At 34.6% G+C, this 19,438-nt stretch overlaps 1 pseudogene; it reads left to right on the forward strand.

Annotated features, from left to right (window-relative positions):
• Positions 1–18,758, forward strand: part of LOC120270068 — a 41,835-nt pseudogene extending 23,077 nt beyond the window's left edge.
• The last annotated feature ends 680 nt before the right edge of the window (positions 18,759–19,438 follow it).

The following is a 19,438-nucleotide window of genomic DNA, read 5'->3' on the forward strand; positions in this document are numbered from 1 at the left end:
CTGTGATGATCATGTCATCCACATATACTGCAAGTATAGTAACGCAACACCCATTTCGTCGAAAGAACACAGTGTGGTCAGCATTGATCCGCTGGTATCTCATACCTATCATAGCTCTCCTGAACCTATCTAACCAAGCTCGAGGGGATTGCTTTAGCTCATAAAGAGATTTCTTCAACCTGCAGACCTTGCCCATTGTTTGGTCTGTGCCAAATCCTGGTGATATATCTATGTACACCTCCTCTACTAAATCCCCATGAAGAAATGCATTCTTCACATTTAGCTGGTGTAGCTTTTACCCACCATTCACTACTAGCGAGACCAACGTCCGGATGGTGCTCATCTTCGCTACAGGTGCAAAGGTTTCATCATAATCGATGCCATAGGTCTGGCTGTACCCTTTTGTTACCAAGCGTGCCTTGTAGCGCTCAACCTGCCTGTCTGGATTCTTCTTCACAGTGAAGACCCACTTGCATCCAACTGCCCTTTTCCTAGATGGTAGTGATACTAATTCCCTTGTGCAATTTTTGTCAAGAGCCTTTAGTTCTTCCTGCATGACTGCCTTCCACTTAGGGTCCTTCTTTGTTACCTGCCAACACTTGGGTATAGAGACAATGTCTAAAGATTCAAAGAATGCTCCATATGTGGATGATAGATTAGAGTATTGAACAAACTGGTCAATATTATATGGAAACCCAAAACGATCAGGAGGATTTCCTGCATTGCTGCGAGAAGTCTTCTTAATGTCACGCGAGAAGAAGAGGAATCATATCACCTAGGTTTGTGGTGGATGATGTAGATGTCTCAGGAGTTGGAGAAGTCCGAGACAACTTGGCATGAGTGGTACTGTTTATGGAGGCAATCGTTATTCTCTTTTCCCTGAAGATTGTTGGAGATTTTTTCCCCTATCGGCAAATTCTTTATGTTAGATTTTATATTTTGGTACTAGTGGGCCCTATATGGGCTCTATATGGGCTTAAGGGTCTTGCACCAAAATGTCTCAAGACTTAGTGGCTCAACCCTTATACCTATATATAAACCCATTACACTTTCTATCACACAACCGATGTGGTACTATATTTCAAACACCCTCCCTCAAGTTCAACTCGGTCGAACTTGCAAAGACTTGTACACCAGAGGTCTGTTTACATGGACTTTGTACACTACTTGTGTCTCAGAGGTCCTACACACATGGAGGTCATACACATATGGACTTGTACCACATCGGTGACTCCACTATATTTCTCTGATACAAAGTTAGATTTTATATTTTTGGTACTAGTGGGCCCTATATGGGCTCTATATGGGCTTAGGGGTCTTACACCAAAAAGCCTCAAGACTTAGTGGCTCAACCCTTATACCTATATATAAACCCATTACACTTCTATCACACAACCGATGTGGTACTATATTTCCAACACTTTAGTTATAATCTTTCTTCAAGTTTAGTTGATGTTGGCCACTGATTTTAGCCGTCATCACTGTGTTTGTAATTTGTTTGTCATATCATTGTGGGTACCTCATTACAAAAGATATATAGATACTAAATGCAATCAAAGATGAAATAAAATTTGTGGCAGAATGAAGAAGATTGTATTTGCAATCATCTCCATAAAGTTGCTTGCATTTATCATGTCAGATGATAATTAGATGGGTAGAATGAAAAGAAGTGCATTTGGAACATGAAAGGTATTAGTTCGGGTAGCTGGATAAATGGAAAAACAGAGGCATCACATGCCTAGTGAGGTTAACTGAGGGGTTGCAATTGTGAAGGGATAATTTTTATTTTAGGATTTGGCAAGGCATATGAAGATTTAAGTATGTGCATTTATTTGTTAAGTTTAGGTTATGTTTAGTTAGTGAGTTAGTAGTGTGTGTGCTTGGAGGAATTTTTTTTTGAAAATTAGTTTTGCAAGAAAACTTTTATATGAGGTGACTATATTTTAAAACTAATCAATATTAGGTATTTTAAAATGAAACTTTTGTTTTTAAATAATAGCTAATTAAAATTAATATTCTTAAAAAAATATTAATAAATAAATACAACTGAATCATTAAATCTTATAAAAAATAATTTTTTGTTGAGGTATTTGGTTGGAGCCTTCGGTGGTGTTTGTTCGAGGGTTAAGGAGGTCGGATCAAGGTAATGCTCTTCAAATATTGGATTAGATGGAAAACTTTTATGTAAGCTGACCAAGGTTTGACTTAATTGACATTAATAAAAACTAAATATCTTAAAGTTAAATTCATATTAATATATTTGAAATTGGTTGTTAAGTATATTATTTTAAAAATTTAATTTTTATAAAATATGTAAAGAGCTTATCAAAATAAGTTGGTAGGGAGAATAGTACTATCCTTCAACCAAACATGGTGGTAGAATTGTTTTTTTAAAGTATACTTTTATAATTTTATGTTGTTTTATAAATAAACTATGTACCTAATAATATTTTGTTGCATACAGTGTGTTTGGTTAGTTGGCAAATGTATAAATTTAAGGAAACCTATTTTGGAATTATGTTTGAAGAAAAATTTTTAAACATAGTTGATTAAAATGATTTAATAATTCTAATCAAAATTAATTATTTTAAAATAAAAAAGTTTACAGTTTTAAGGTAATGATAGTTTTTTATTAATATTAATATATTTTTAAAGTTAATTGTTAAATATATTTATTAAAATAATTAAATCTTGTAAACAAAGTTTGGTGGGATAATTTAAGGTTTTTGGTCGGGAGGTCTTATCGACTAAACACGCTTATAGGCTTAGAGGAAGCAATTTCATATAACCTTGCAAAATCTTAAGTATCCATGAGTAATGTGTGTTGCCAAATCAGGTTAATTTCATGTAGTTTGGACTTTGGACTGAACACATTGCTATGAACTACCGATTTTGTGGAGCAAAATAAAGCTTAACATTCTTGGGCCTTTGTTATAAGTGGCCAATTATATCAAGGTTCGAGCATTTTGTGTGTTCTCTCATTTAGCTAATGTAGAAAAGCTGAATTCTTACTCCATAAATTTCTAGTGACTTGTTATATCAAGGTTCGAGCATTCTTAAGTTAGGGGTTCTCTCCCGGATTTGTCTAGAGCATGTTACAACAAAAATCCATTTGTTAATTCAGATAGATTTGAATAATTTGAGTAAGTCTTTTGTCAACAATATGCATTGGGTATGAGACAGGTAGTAAGAATTAGTAGGTAGTAGGTAGTTGAAGAAGAGTGCATAACCTTCATCTGCCAGGGTAGTGACAGCGGTAGAAGAAGCCCCTATGTTAGCCATTTTAGAAGGAAGATAGAAGAATAACCTCCATGGGTAAAGGTTTTGAATTGGCCATTACACATAGAAATAGAAAGGTACAATGATATTATTGTTAGAATAAGCCGATTTCTTGCTTTCTTGCTTGTTTTGCCTTTTGAGGTTTTAATGATGCTTTAATACTATGCATGTTCATTGGTGTAAGGAACTACTTCTTCTTAAGTTCTTTTACCATGTAATGCAAGTATCATTCATCCATCTCAGGAAAAAAAATAGTTTGGATGGTTCTGTAAGCCTCATTAGTCCTGATTTCTCATTGTGGAAAGCCCACAATGTATAAATCTAGTAAATTTTCTCACTTTCGAAAATTTCATTGGGCATATATATCTGATCCTGATTAATAACAGTCACAATATGGAGTTTTTGCCATTAATAATGAGGTTGTTAAGTACCTTGATGGGAGTTCACTTCAGTTTATTTGGTTTCCCATTTTTACTACCTAGCATTCCAAATGGCATTCATATTATTGAACTTGTACTTACATGGAGCAGATTTCTATGGGAGTGCTGCATATTAGGAAGTGCATTTGAGAAATTGATTTAAGTTTGAATTGGTGTTACTTAGGGCAATTAGAGTTTAGTTTTGTACTTAGCAAGCAGAGAAGCTAATCCAAGTTGGGATAAAATTGAAATTTTCAATCTCAATGAGAGGGCTTCAAAGAGTAGTGGAGATTTGTTTATCCTTTCTTTTTCAGAAATTGCTTACGAAGATAGATACAGTGATGACAATACATCCAATGAAATGGAAATAATTTATAAATCCTTGATACAGGTCTATAGCATCTAAGTGTCCGTCTGTTACTATTTTTGAGTTTTGAGAGCCAGGATCAAAGATATTCCATGAAAATGTAATTTTTGAAGATGAATTCATTTCCATTCTTTATGTAATAATTGTCTTTTTTTAAAAAAAAGGGTTAAATTGTGCAAGATTTTTTTCCTAGATTTGGTTTGGCATTTTAGATTGCAATGATTCTGTTGCTTGTTATACTTCATGTAATTATTACATAGAAGTTATACTTATGTTTATTTGAAAAACCTTTGTAAAGTTTTATCATCCTTTTATTAAATAAACCTACTTATCTTTTATAAGAAATTATTCATTTATTCGAAAATTGCAAGGAAGCATATTGCAGAGAAAGGGGCATTTTACCTGACACATGTATTCGCTAAAAATATTTTTCTTCTTTTTGAACTTGCTGTTGACCTATTTGTGGCGCACAATCTTTCAAGGTCTGTAGTTTTTGACAAAATCATTGTCAATATGAATAATCTCTCCTTTTTTTTCTTTTTCCATTCATCTTTTTGTGAATATTAATTCCTATATAGTCCTATTCTTATTGGTTTCTAATCACAATGTTCTATCACCCCAGGTACCATAGTAAAAGCAAGGCATTGATGTATGATGTCACAAAGATAATCTCTATGATAAAGGGTAAACGCGGGGAGCATCGTCTTTTTAGATTAGCTGAAAATTTGTGCATGAATCTGATCCTATCTATAAGAGACTTTTTTCTGGTGAAGAAAGAATTAAAGGTCTACCTTCTATATACAATCATGTGCTCTTTGATTTGCGATAATACTTGTTATTATCATTTCTTATTAGAATAGTCCTTGCAGGGCCCGACAGAATTTAGTGAAACACTTAATAGGATAACGATAATTAGCCTTGCAATCACCATTAAGACACGTGGAATTGCTGAGGTTGAGCACATGCTTTACCTTCAGCCTTTGCTTGAGCAGATACTGGCAACCAGTCAACATACATGGTCGGAAAAGACTCTCAGACATTTTCCTCCACTAATCCGGGAATCCTTAACTGGGAGGATGGACAAGAGGGGACAGTCTATTCAAGCATGGCAGAAAGTTTGTTCCTTATAGCCCTTCATGTTTGTTTAAATACATTTCACTTCATTTACATGATCGTAGAATAATCTTTGGAATCGTATGAATATATAATTTAATAATTTTCCTGTTTCAGTAATGTTTTATTCTACTAACTAGCTTTACCAAGACTTCCCTAATCACTTGAGTCTTTATTTGTTTTTCAAGATTCATGACGCCACATATCAAGATGACTGGGATGGCTGTTATTTATTTGGAAAATCAATTTAGTAAAGCTAAATGGTACAAATAACATTATTTAGCTTTACTCATCTTTTTCCACTTTACCACGTTTGCTTGTTTATTTTTTCAATTTTTATCAGCCATCTATTATATTTTACAGTATGTGGTCATTTAAACCTGCCGTTTTCTTCTAGAAGAATTTTTTAAAAATGTTACCTGGTCTTTTTCCAATTTTTTAAGCTGAGTTCTTGTAAGGAATCATTAGAATAGTGCATGATACTTATTAATTGTTTACTTTACTTTTAAGGTTTGTAGAAGTTGCTAAGTTGGAAATATGAAGGGCAGCTGGTCACTTTTGATGATTCTGCTAATTAGAACTGATGAAACAAAATAATGTAAGAAACTTTGAGAACGTTAACTGTATGACTAGCTGTAATTATTCTATATATGGTTAGTTTATATTTGATTGGAGTTGTACTTAGACAATTGTATACTCCCTCCGTTCCTTTTTACTTGTCACATTTACCTAATTTACACCGATTAAGAAAAATTGGTTGAGGGTAGTTGGTTATCTATATTTTATAAAAAATTCCATTACTTTCCTAGACTATCCCTATTTAAAACTCCACTAGGTGGAGTATATGATTTAATGCTTAATTGATTGTGATTTATTGAAAATTGTATAAGTATATTAAATTAAAGGGTAAATTTGGAAAAAAATTATTTAATGTTGCACAGAATTTCTAATGTGACAAGTAAAAAGGAACAGAGAAAAGCTCCAAATCATGATAAGTAAAAAGGAACGGAGGGAGTATTTTTTATTTCTTTCCTTTTTTTCCTAGGATTTGACCTAGATGTTACATGGCTGTATAAATCTTTGTAAACAAAACAAATAATGACAAGTTTTCAGAATCATTCTTCATAGTAGTGTTCTCTATTGTCTCTTTTTTGCCCTTTTATGGTATCATAGCAATAAAGATTTTGGCAAGCAAAATGAGACATAATTTAGGATTAAGCGGGGATAAGGCTTTGGAGGTGTCTTCTGTCACATCCAAGTCTATCACCACAATTCTTCCCACTATTATGGTTGAAAATTCTTTTCCAACCCTCTAGATCACCACCCAAAAGCTGAATGGAGAAAATTACCTTCAATGGTCTCGTTTGGCTACCATGGTGATTCGTGGAAAAGGAAAATATGCATTTGTGGATAGTTCTTCTCGACGCCCATCTCAGGACAACCCTTTCTATGTGATGCGGTAGTCCAACTCTATGGTGATGGTGTGGCGCATTCACTCTATTGGAGACACCATTAGAGAGACCTATATGTTCTATTCCACAGCCATAGAAATGTAGGATGCAGTTCGCTTAGCATACTCGGATTTAGATAATTCATTGCAATTATTCGAGCTGCGGAATAGGGCAAGGATCTTCATCAAGGTGATCTTGATGTTACACAATATTTCAGTATGTTGCGGAAACTATGGCAAGAAGTTGATCTTTTCAAAATTGCTTCTTGGAAAGCCCTTGAAAATGCTTTCCTATTCAAGAAACTGCGAGATTAAAACAGAGTTTATGACTTCCTTATTGGCTTTAATAGGGAACGTGATGAAGTTCGAGGACGATTGTTAGGTCTGCGTCTTTTACCCTTTATTGATGAGGTGTTTGCCAAGGTTCGCAGTGGAGAACATCGTCATTGTGTGATGCTGGGTGATTCCCCACATTTTCAGCTTGAATCTTCCGCTATGGTTGTTTGTTCAAATTGGCATGCATCATAGAAAAAAACTGTGGTGTGACCATTGCAACAAATCTTTTCACACTTGTGACACGTGCTGGGCCATACGTGGTAAGCCCGCTGATTTGGTGCCTTATAGATCTCGGGAAAAGGTTTTGCTTCACCAGATCATCGCTTAGGTACTCCACCAACTACTGCACTAAGCACTGTCAAATTTTCAAAGGAACTAGTTGATCATTTGTGTAACCTTCTCTCTCGTTCCTCGATGACCAACAGTTCTTTCATGGCTCAAACAGGTACTTTGAGCTATTCTGTTGCTGATATGATTGACTCAGGTAAGATATGGATTGTCGACTCAAGTGCAACTGATCATATGACCAGTAATGCATTTTTTCCCCACATTTTTTGAATTCCACAGGTGGTAAATTTTCTGTGGTTGCTGGAACAAGATCTATTCAGATTAGTCCTGATATTTTACCAGAGAATGTTCTACATATCCCTAGTTTATCCCACAATCTTTTGTTTGTTTGCAAGTTGATAGCATATCTTAATTGTCATGCTCATTTCTCCAAATCTACTTGTGTTTTTTAGGACTTGAAATCGGGGAAAATGATTAGTAGTGCTAGAGTCGTCAATGGGTTTTACTACATTTCAAGTGTGATTCCTCTGTGTAGGTCTTATATCCTTTTTATGTGGCTGAATACCCAAGGAAAACACATTTGTTAAATTGTGGGTCCAATTTAGAATGACCTTGGCTTGGCATATGGACAAAAGCTACACACCCAAAAATACGTGACTCTAACGAGGAGAAGTTTCTGTATGTTGGAAATATGCTTGAAAAGAAGTTAAATGAAGTTTGAAAGTTGAGAATTTTTGTTGGCAATTGGTTTATTAAATAGTATGCAGCGAGAATTGCATCCCAAAAATGTTTGGAAATATTGGGAGAAAACAAAAGGGACCTTCCCACTTGTAGTAAATGACGAGTTTCACTCTCAGCAACTCCATTTTGTTTAGGAGTGTCAATACAAGAACTTTGATGTAAAATACCATTGTTCTTAAAAAAGTCGGCAAGAATCAAATTAAAATACTCCCTGCCATTATCAATGCAAAGCATTTTAATTTGTTCATTGAATTGAGTATGAACCATTTTACAAAATTCTTTAAAAGCTTTTGCAATATCAGATTTATCTTTAAGAAGATAGACCCATGAAACCCGTGTATGATCATCAATAAAAGAGAGAAACCATCTATGAGACCTAAGAGTATGAACATGAGAGGGACCCCAAATGTCACTATTAATCAAAGCAAATGGTTTTGGAGGGGTGATAGGATTGAGAAGGTAAAAACGTCCTAGCATGCTTAGCCAAGGGACAAACATCACATTAGAAAATCGAACTTTTATTCTTGAGTAAGGAAGGAAGGAAACAAGTGTTTCATGTAAACAAGATTTGGATGTCCTAAATGGTAATGAAACAACATAATCTGGTTGTTTAGAATATTTCACATCTATTGATGCCACTATTAAGCATGTTTTCTTTGTAATTTGTCTTAGGGGGAGAGTTTGAGTGATCTAAATTTCGGAAATTAATTTCTTTCCCTAAATGGTTTGAATTTTCAGAATTGTAACTCTTGTCCAAATTCAGAAATTTCAACACACTTTCAAATTCTGAATTTCCAAATAAGCAAACAAATTTTTGGGAATATTTTTGGGATCCTTGTCCTCAAAATTTGAAACCCTCTAAGGGAGAACTGAATTTCAAATTTCAACAACCAGGTTCACTTGAAAAAGAAAAGGAAAAAATCTGTTTACCCAACTTCAAAATAACAGTCTCACCTAGGCCTAGATAAACCGAATCTTGATGAACCAAAAACTCCTTTAAAAATCCCTAATGATCCTCACATACAACCAGAAATCACTCCTACGGTCAAAGAACTACTAATCTATTCACGGAGGAAAAAAGTGAAAGAGGTATAGGGATACTTCTACCCTCACATTCTCAAGACTGACTAGGAATCAAGTTCAAAGGACCATGATTTGGAGGTCCCTATTGCTTTGTGAAAAGGAACACGTTCTTGCACAAATTACCCAATCTCAAGGTTTATCGACTATGAACACCTTTCTAAACCGATGGAATCTTTTATGAGTAACTTGTCAGGAGTAGAAGTTCCAAAAACAGTGAATGATATGAAGAAATTATAATGGAAGGTTGCCATCATGGAAGAAATTCATTCCTTAGAAAAAAATGGAACCTTGGAGGTGGTGGAAAAGTCTAAAGATAAAGCTACAATTGGCTGTAGATGGGTATTTACAGTCGAATACAATTATGACATAATGGTAAAGCATAAAGGCAGACTAGTGGCAAAAGCATGTATTCAAACTTATGGAGTTGATTATCCGGAAACTTTTGCTCTGGTAGCAAAGATCAACACCGTACGAGTTCTTTTGTCCTTGGCTACCAACTTGGACTAGCCACTTCAGCAACTAGTTGTAAAAAATTCTTTCTTGAATGGTGAGCTTGAAGAAGAAATTTTCGCTGGATCTCCCACGAGATTCAATCAAGGTGGACAAGGGAAGGTGTACAAGTTGCAGAAGTCTTTTATATGGGTTAAAAGTAGTCTCCTTGTTTATGGTTGGACTGGTTCATGAAAGCCACTAAAAAGCAAGGATATGTTCAAGCTCAAACTGATCACGCTTTAATTTGCAAACACAAAGAAAGGAAAGTAACTATTTTAATTGTGTATGTGGATGATATTGTTCTTACAGGTAATGATGTTGAAGAGATGACTTGAGTAAAAAAAGGTTTGGCTTCAGAATTTGAAATGAAGGATCTAGGGAAACTTAGATATTTTTTGGGAGTGAAAGTTGCAAGAAACAAAACAGGATTATTTTTCTCTCAAAGGGAGTATATTCTGGACTTGTTAGAGGAGACTGGCATGTTAGGATGCAAACCAGCAGAAACTCTTATGGATCCTAATATGAGATTGGGTGATCAAGAAATGAGCATCACGGTGAATTGAGGAAGATTCCAAAGATTGGTTGTTAAACTGATTTATTTGTCACATACAAGGCCCGACATTAGTTTTGCAGTGAGTTGCATCAACCAGTTTATGCATGCTCCTACAAAGGAACACATGGCTGCAGTAAATCGAGTGTTAAAGGTACCTTAACAGAACCCCAGAGTAGATGGCTATTTTTAGAAAAAGCCTCTAACTGTGGAATTGAAATGTTCACAGATGCATACTGGTTCTATTGTGGATAGAAGATCAACATGAGGTTACTCGTCCGTTGTTTTGGAGAAGTTTAGTCACTTGGAGAAGTAAGAAACAAACAGTGGTGGCAAGAAGCAGCTTAGAAGCAGAGTTAAGATCACTGGCTCATGGTGTATGTGAAATGTTGTGGTTAAAGAATTTACTCAAGGAACCAACAATTCCAACACAAGAACCACTACAACTGTTTTGTGATAACAAGGCAGCTATTAACATTAGTCATAATTTGTTCATCATGATAGAACAAAGCATGTGAAGGTGGATCAACATTTTAATAAAGAAAAAGTGGAAGATGGAACAATATGCGTTGTGTATGTTCCAACCTCAAGTTAAGTAGCTGATGTTCTAACTAAGAGCCTTTGGAAACCTGATTTTGAGAGAATGATTGACAAGCTCGAACTGTTTAATATGTACAGTTGAGCTGGAAGGGCAGTGTAAGAAACCTTGAGAACATTAGTTGTAATACTAACTATAATTACTCTATATATGGTTGGTTTATATTTGATTGGAGTTATATTTAGACAATTGTGTATTTTTATTTCTTTCCTTTTTCTTCTAGGATTTGACTTAGATGTTACATGGCTATATATATCTTTTGTAAACAGGACAAACAATGACAAATTTTCATAATCATTCTTCATAGTAGTGTTCTCTATTGTCCGTTTCCTATGGTTATCTTTTAAATAAACTAGGCAACTTTCACTTATTTGGGAAGAATCGTCACCCTGCTGTCTAGTTTTGTGTGTATGTCATTATTTGACAGTGACAATAAGCAATGAAGAGAACTGTAGTAGCATCAGTAACAGTGCATATGCCACTTTGACAATGGTGTTAAGTACATATAGAGATTATTTTTTTATGGTCTTTCAACATCGCTTTGTGCAAAAGTGTATTTTGGGTTAGATAAGCATATTTGCTCAAAAATAATATGGAAGACGTAGATATTGATAATATTTGATGAGATTATTGAGAAGAATTATGTTATGCTTGTGAACAAATTGTGTAGCGTCATAAATTTCAAGCAGCTGGCAGCCAAAACAGCCATATGTATATTTTGAGACCATCAGGAGAAGCTATTGATGATGCTCAATTGGTTGAGAAAGCAAACATTTGAGAGACATCAAGGAGCAAAGATGTTTGTTGTTGTGCTAGCCTCACTGATAGTTTGTGTTTTCTTTTTGGGCTTTAACTTTTTGGACGTTAATATATTAAGTTGTAATATTCTTGGTCCAAACCAGCAAATGAAGGAAAAGAGCACCATATATATTTATTATACAGTTATTGTACACTATACAATTGTATAATATTTGTATCCTGATGCATCTAAACAGCTATTTGTATTAGTCAGATTTTTAAATTCGTTTTCTATTGCATTGTTAATTGTTCAACTTTTCTGTCACCTATCATGAATTATCTGGCGCTTGGTATTAATCTTCTTCAATTTGAACCAGGCTGAACAAACTGTCATTAACCAATGCACACAACTACTTTCACCATCTGCTGATCCAACTATATGTCTTGACTTATCTTAGTCGCAGCTTTCCTCAACATACATCAATATCTTTTGTGCTGGTGCTTGGGTCCCGCGAAGGACACCCTGATGGCATCAACAGTATCAACCTCGTGAGTATATTTCCTTGAGCAATTTTAAAAGAAATTCAATTCTATTTCCTTTTATCAAATTTAGTCTTCTTCACTACTGAATGCAGGGGCGCTTTTAAGGGAATTTTCACCTGAAGAGGTGACATCAAATATCTACACAATGGTTGATGTCCTTCTTCATATATCCAGAGTTGAACTCCAACACGGACATATCGGGTGCAGGTCTCTCTCTCTCTCTCTCTCACTCGGCACCCGCCCACCCACCCACCCACCCACCACATATTCATTTTGCTGATAATGTTTCACTTTGTGTCTATCACACACACACTCCTTTTGTAATAATGTTTTACTTTGTGTCTTTCTCAATTTGATAGTTTCTTTTTTTAACTTGATTTCTTTTGCTTGCCTTATTAGGATCTTCTAATGAAGCAATTGCAAACCTTGCCTTCTTTGTTTGGGCACTTTGCGAACTTCTTCCACTCGATGTTCTGCTTCTGGCACTAATTGATAGAGATGATGATCATTGTGCTTTACTGCATAGTGGTAAGCATTACTATGAAAGATGGGTTCCATTTGAATGCATGTATGTGATTGCAAATGATGAGTAGTTGAAGTCTGATATATATATGTACACTCTTGTTGTAGTTGGTTTTCTTGCTATGCATATAGTACAGTCAGATTTATAAACGAATCAAAATCCACCTAGAACATTTATTATAAGTTACACAAGTTGGATGAGGTTTGAAGCTGTTTATCCTTGATAGCTATAATTTGTCTTATCAATATTTAAATCTGATTATATGTCTTCATGGCTCCATTACCAGATGTATCTGTTTAAATGTAGTTAGTCTTGTCCATAACCTAAGTTTAGCATGCTAATGATAGAACTATTTAGCGAAGTTGCTGTGTTTGGTGAAGGTAAGATGGTGTGGGTGTGCGGGAACCTTTTCTCCCATTTCTACTAAAAGACCGTTTGAAACTTGGGCATTTGCACCTTTTGGGTGGACTACATGTCATTTTACCCATCTCTTCAAAACCCCCTGCACTGGGAGGGGCAGGACAACACCTCTACCTCTATCAGATGGGTCGATGTGGCCCTTAGAGTAACTGACCGTGCGATGCGGTTGTGTTATGAGATTATTGAAATCTATGTGTATAAAACTATAGGACTGATATCTGAGGATAATTAACATGAATATTCACTAATATAATTTTCTTAAATCTGTATTCTTCTCTAATTTAAAATTTTCCTTTTCTCTTATGTTTATTTTCATTGGTGTGAAATGAAAATTGAAAAATAACTACAATTATGATTGAAACTGCAGAAATGACTGAGACTAGTTCATTTGCATGTGAATCAAACCTCATTAGTAAACCATATTTTTAAAATTAACTACACAATACACACCATTAACAAATTATTAACCTACTAAAAAGCAATCTTTCCAATAACTCTTGGTGTTTTCCACAAAATGCATATCCTATAATAGTCCACTGCATGAACATCTGTGAGTTGTGAATTGGCGTAAAACAAAGCTGCTTGAATTTTGAGGCTTGGGATGTCAGAATTTGGATGTGAATTCTTTCCTAAAAGAAGTTCTTCCATGCATTGTCAATTGTGGAGACTTTCTTCTTTGCAACATAGTATTTACAATCGATTGAAGATCAGCATTTTTCCTAATGCTTAAACCAATAATACATTAGTAGTAATTGCACTTGTCCGTGAAGCTATTTTGGATGTTCTCTTTTTGAATATTAGTGCTACTTTCAACATTTTACATATACTTTGCCATGCCAGCTTTTGAATTTTGCATAATTTAATGTTAAGAGTTCTTATTTTGTATGGTCTGACTTGAACTTACAATTGAACATGTTCACTATCTTCACATTAAGAGTGCGTTACATGTAATGGACTGACTACTCTCCAGATTAGCATGCTTGACGAGGCCAGAACTTCAGCAAAGGATTAAGTTGTTTTGTTCAAATCGGCAAGGCCCAGAACATTGGTTTAATAATCAACCTCCAAAAGAGTTGATCTTCAAAAAGCATTGGGCAACCATCTCTCATGGAAAGAACGGTATGGCTCATCACATGCCTTAAAATAATTTGTAGTAAAAGCTACAATCTGGTGTTTTATAAGATACTGTCTTCATCTCATTGAAAAATTGTGTTTTGTGTTATAATTAGCTCATTGAAAATTATGTTAGTGCTAAATTATTTATATTGTCCCTAAAAAGCTTTCCTATTTCATACTGCTCACAGACGTAGGAATTATTTGGTATTGCCAAAGAGGTGTTTTACGATGGGCATTGATAGATACAAAAATGGAAATTTTATTATCCTTCCAAAACTTCACTTAAATTAAAAGATTGCAAATCATTGGATGCTCAAATATGATTCTAGATGATGTTCATGTTTCATTAAGATTTTATTCTATATGATTGTCTTCAGCAGACTTAGTCATTTTTTGGGTGAAGGCAAAATACAGCAGGAGATTCACAGATTCCAGGTCTGACCTGGATATGATTTGGTTTAATTGCTTGTGTTGATGTGGCGGTGAAGTTTGTATTCTTGGTTTCATCTTTCATGCCTTCAAAGATTTAGATAGTTTTTTTATATTGCATGTTGCCCGTTTACACCATTCATCTTTATAAAGCTTTTGCAAATGAAAATATCTTGAAAAAAAGAGCAGGCCTTGGTTGCTCATTTATAGCTAAAATCTGTGCAGTTGTCAAGTTGTTCATATGCGGTTAAGTGGTTTGGTTTTAAAGAAACAAGCACCTTCTTGTGTTAGGATAAAGCTGCTGCCTATTATCATGACTGATATTTAGACATTCTCTTAGCGACCTAATTTTTCATCTTATTCATTGTAATAGTGCTAGGAATATTAATACACTCTAAAAATCTGGACCTGTTAATTAACTCTCTGAAGTTAGTTCAGTGTAATGCTAGCCCATGGGTGCTGGTTTGAGACTGATCTTTCAGATTCTCCAATTTTTGCTATGGAGCAATAATGCTATGAAAGGTATTGTAGTTCCCCAACATGTCTGGCATAACGGTGGGCCTACAGAATTGCTTTGCATATGCCAATGTCTGATGATGCTAAAGATAAAAAGATGTTTCTTGAACACTTCTGATTAGAATAGGAACATATTGGTTAGTGTACATCTTGTGTATTCAACCTCAATTAAATTATTTGAAATAATGTCTGGAAATATTTTCATGATATGGATTGATCTCATAACATAATTTTCATTGATGTGTGTTGATCACCACAGGAATCCCCCTTTTCTTTGATGATATTGCAGTGCGGCTTCTCCCAGTTATTCCACTAATCATTTTATAGACTGATTGAGAATGATGCCACAGATGTTGCTGATAAAGTTCTTGCTTTTATATACTCCGCTTCTTATTTACCACCCTCTTAGGTTCACATTTGTTAGAGATATTCTCGCATACTTCTATGGACATCTTCCTATCAAGCTCATTGTCCGTATACTTAAAGTACTTGATATTCCTAAGGTAATATTACTTTTCTTTTGTCAATCATTTTTAACCTCATTACAAATTCTTTGTACTGACACGGAATATGTTTTCAGATTCCTTTCTCCGAGTCATTCCCACACCAAGTTGGTTTAAATAATTCTGCTTTCTGTCCCCCACCAGATTACTTTGCAACCCTGCTATTAGGACTTGTGAATAATGTTATACCCCCTTTGAATAGCAAGTCCAAATCAGATTCAATGGCCGATGCCTCTAACAATCCTGGAAGCACAACAGTTAACAAATCTCAAGTATCTTCTCAGGGCACAGTCAATAGTTCTGATGGTCAAAAAGCATTTTATCAAAACCAGGATCCTGGAACTTACACACAGCTTGTACTGGAAACTGCAGCAATTGAGATACTTTCACTTCAAGCAACAGCTTCTCAGATTGTATCATCACTGGTTCAAATTGTGGTTCATGTACAGCCCACCCTTATCCAGTCAAGCAATGGCTTGCAAGGGATTTCAGGTGGCCTTGGGCAGAATTCTGGTCTACCAACATCCCCATCAGGGGGAAGTTCTGAATCATTGAATACCAATCGTTCAACTCCTTCAGCAACAGGACTCAGTGCAACTAATTTTATGTCCAGAAGTGGGTACTCCTGCCAGCAGTTGTCTTGCTTGATGATACAAGCATGTGGCCTTTTGCTAGCTCAGCTGCCACCAGAATTTCACATGCAACTTTACATTGAGGCATCACGCATCATAAAAGATTGCTGGTGGCTTGTTGATGGTAAGAGGACAATTAAAGAGCTGGATTCTGCTGTTGGCTATGCTTTGTTGGATCCAGCTTGGGCTTCTCAAGACAACACATCTACTGCTATAGGTAAAATCTGACTGATGTTGTTCCATTTAAACAATAATATTTGATAGATATAGGTTCATTCTTCTTGTAATTTGTATCACTGAAAGTAATTATACCATAGACCACTTTGATTACTATAAAGCTATAAAGTTAATAAAATCAATGCATCTAAGATTAAATAGTGTAGATAGCAGTACAATTTCTAATTTTAAAGAGTTTCAGATTCTTCATATGTTTTATTATAATTTACCACTTATTCTTGAGTAAAGCACATAGAATTCCTTCATGGTTCTATTTCTATGGAAACATCAAAGTTATTCATGAAAGTTCATAAAATCCATTTCTATATGGAGTCATTGTAAGGGGTTGTAGTAAACACTAGCAATCCTTGCTTCTTTTTGTTAGAATATAAATATAATCATGAGGTCAATAAATTAATGTTATTAAAATTTAAGATCACACCTTTTAGAAAAAAATAAAAAAATGGTAAAATGTGTATTCTTTATTCACTAAATGTTCTCTACATGTGAAGATTAATTTTCATGTTTGCCCTTCTCATTATTTCAGGTAATATAGTTGCACTTTTGCATGCCTTCTTCAGTAATCTTCCACAGAGTGGCTAGAATCAACACATACGATCATTAAGCATCTTACGTCCTGTGACATCTGTTTGCAATGCTAAGAATTGCCTTTCGCATAATGGGCCCGCTGCTTCCTCGTCTTGCTTTTGCTCGTCCACTTTTCATGAAGGTTCTAATTTCTTATAGTTGAGAAAAAGTCATTAGCAGTCAATTTCCTTATAAACGTCTCAACATGATATGGATTTACTTGCCCCTTTTCTTCTGTGATAGTTTTTTTGTGCCTAAAAATACTAATTAAACTTAAATCACTGTGAGTGTTACTGTCAATTTACTTTTATGTTTAGTGCTCATTTCATAATGATTAGATTCTAGCATTTTGTTTGTGACATAATTGAGAAACCCTACAGAGCGACACTGGTAACCTAATAGGCAATGATGTGGGAATTTTTGTGCATTTTATCTATTGCATGAATTTCAAAGTTATTATTATATCTGCACTATTGGCCTAAATTCCTCATCACAATTGATTGCAATTGCTCATGTCACTTCATTTTAGTTTCTATCTCAATATTGCTGCAAATTTTACTTCACATGTTTCATGGGTGTTTTTCTTGCACTTTTGGACCTGAATGTGTAATCTAACCCTATAATTTCTTTGGAACATATTTAAGATGCCAAGATATCCTTCAAAATATGAGCGCAATTTAACATAGAAATTAAGGCTATAGATTGCATACTTGCCCATAGAACCATTATTCCCAACATTTAGATATTCTCTCCTGTGAAACACTCATGAAACTCAAATGATGAATAGCGTCTGTATTCCCTATAGAGATCTCTGTCCTTTTGGTACGTTAACACAATCGATTGGTTTATTATTCCATTTTAAAATGCTTATTCTCACAAGGTGCTTCTATAATCCAGTTTGGCAATCAGATTATGAAATTTGAACTCATTTATGCTCTAACTAAGCTGTTTTATACCTACATTTGTCAGACTCTAGCTCTATTATTCAATGTGCTTGCGGATGTATTTGGAAAGAACTCACAGCCCTCAGTTCCAGTTGAAGCTTCGCATATAACTGACATTATTGATTTTCTGTAAGTGCCTTGAATATTCACAAATATTTGAACTCATAATCTTGCTTCTCGAATCTTCTTTTTCTTTCTCTCTCCCTAAACTCCTTTGCATTCATTTGCTTATTTGACATGCATTGCAGGCATCATGCAGTCCTCTACGAAGGTCAAGGAGGACCGGTGCAAAGCACGAGCAAACCAAAACCGGAGATCTTAACGCTTTGTGGCAAAGTAATAGAACTCTTGAGGCCGGATGTGCAGCATCTTCTTTCACATTTGAGGACCGATCCGAGCTCCATTTACGCCGCCACTCATCCCAAACTGGCCCAAAACCAGACATAAAACTGACCATCTACAACTTTCAACAATGACCAGACTCTTGTTATATCCTTTGACACTGTTTTGGCTGAAAAGAGTTGCTGAAGACAGAAGACCTAATACAAGATCTAGTTTATCATGAGTAACAGGTATAATTGGTACGAGGATTGCATACATGTAAATATGTACTTAACCATATAATCTACTGAACAAGTTTAAAAATACAAGTTGCTAAACATATGCACAAGAGAATTACTACTACTTGTGCATTTTAAGGTGTTCTTAATTTGGGCCTTGTTTAGAACAGGCTTGTTGTTTCATCTGATTTAGCAAAGAATTTATGGTTTTGATGATTTATTGGCTAGCATACAGAAATTGTTTGTTGAAAAGGCATCGGCATCGGTATCTATTCCCTCTCTGTTTGACATTAATGCATAAATATTTATGTTTATGTTTGTATTAAAAAAAGACGCATTATGTGAATTGTGGTGGTAATTCATCATTATAAATCGAGTATTATTTCAATGTACCATTACACAACTCTTTCTCATCAATGCCGAACTCGTACATAGTATTTTATTATAATGAACAAGTTGATTTTAAATTCAATGCATGGATAAATATGTATAAATCTTAACAATTGTTATTCTCGAAAAAAATAAATGAGAAGACAAAAGCAAACATATAAATGTTTTTGTTTCATATATAGTGTATCAATTAAATCAAAGTCTCCAAAAAAAAAAAATAAACCTAAATGTATTCTACATATAATCCTTAAATAACTTTAAATGCATTTATTTTGTTTAGAGGATCAGTGATCATCAATAGTGTTAATGTGTTGAATAATTATTTCGCTAGCGAGGAACAAAAAAATTAATTAATACAATACAACATCAATAGTAAAAAATGAATTGATATAATACATCAATGGTTTAGAAAAAAATTTCTTAACATCAATCTAAATATGAAACTCTTTAATCATATTACATTACAACACTAATTTAACAAATTTGGTATCAAGAGAAGTAGCAAGTAAACTAATGCATTTATTCAAAAGATGGCTTTGTCGGCAACTATAACAGTTAACAAAAATTAACCAATAACATCTATGTTACTAAAGCAAAAGCATGT

Source organism: Dioscorea cayenensis, chromosome 10 (genome assembly GCF_009730915.1).
Source record: "Dioscorea cayenensis subsp. rotundata cultivar TDr96_F1 chromosome 10, TDr96_F1_v2_PseudoChromosome.rev07_lg8_w22 25.fasta, whole genome shotgun sequence".
NCBI lineage: Eukaryota > Viridiplantae > Streptophyta > Magnoliopsida > Dioscoreales > Dioscoreaceae > Dioscorea > Dioscorea cayenensis.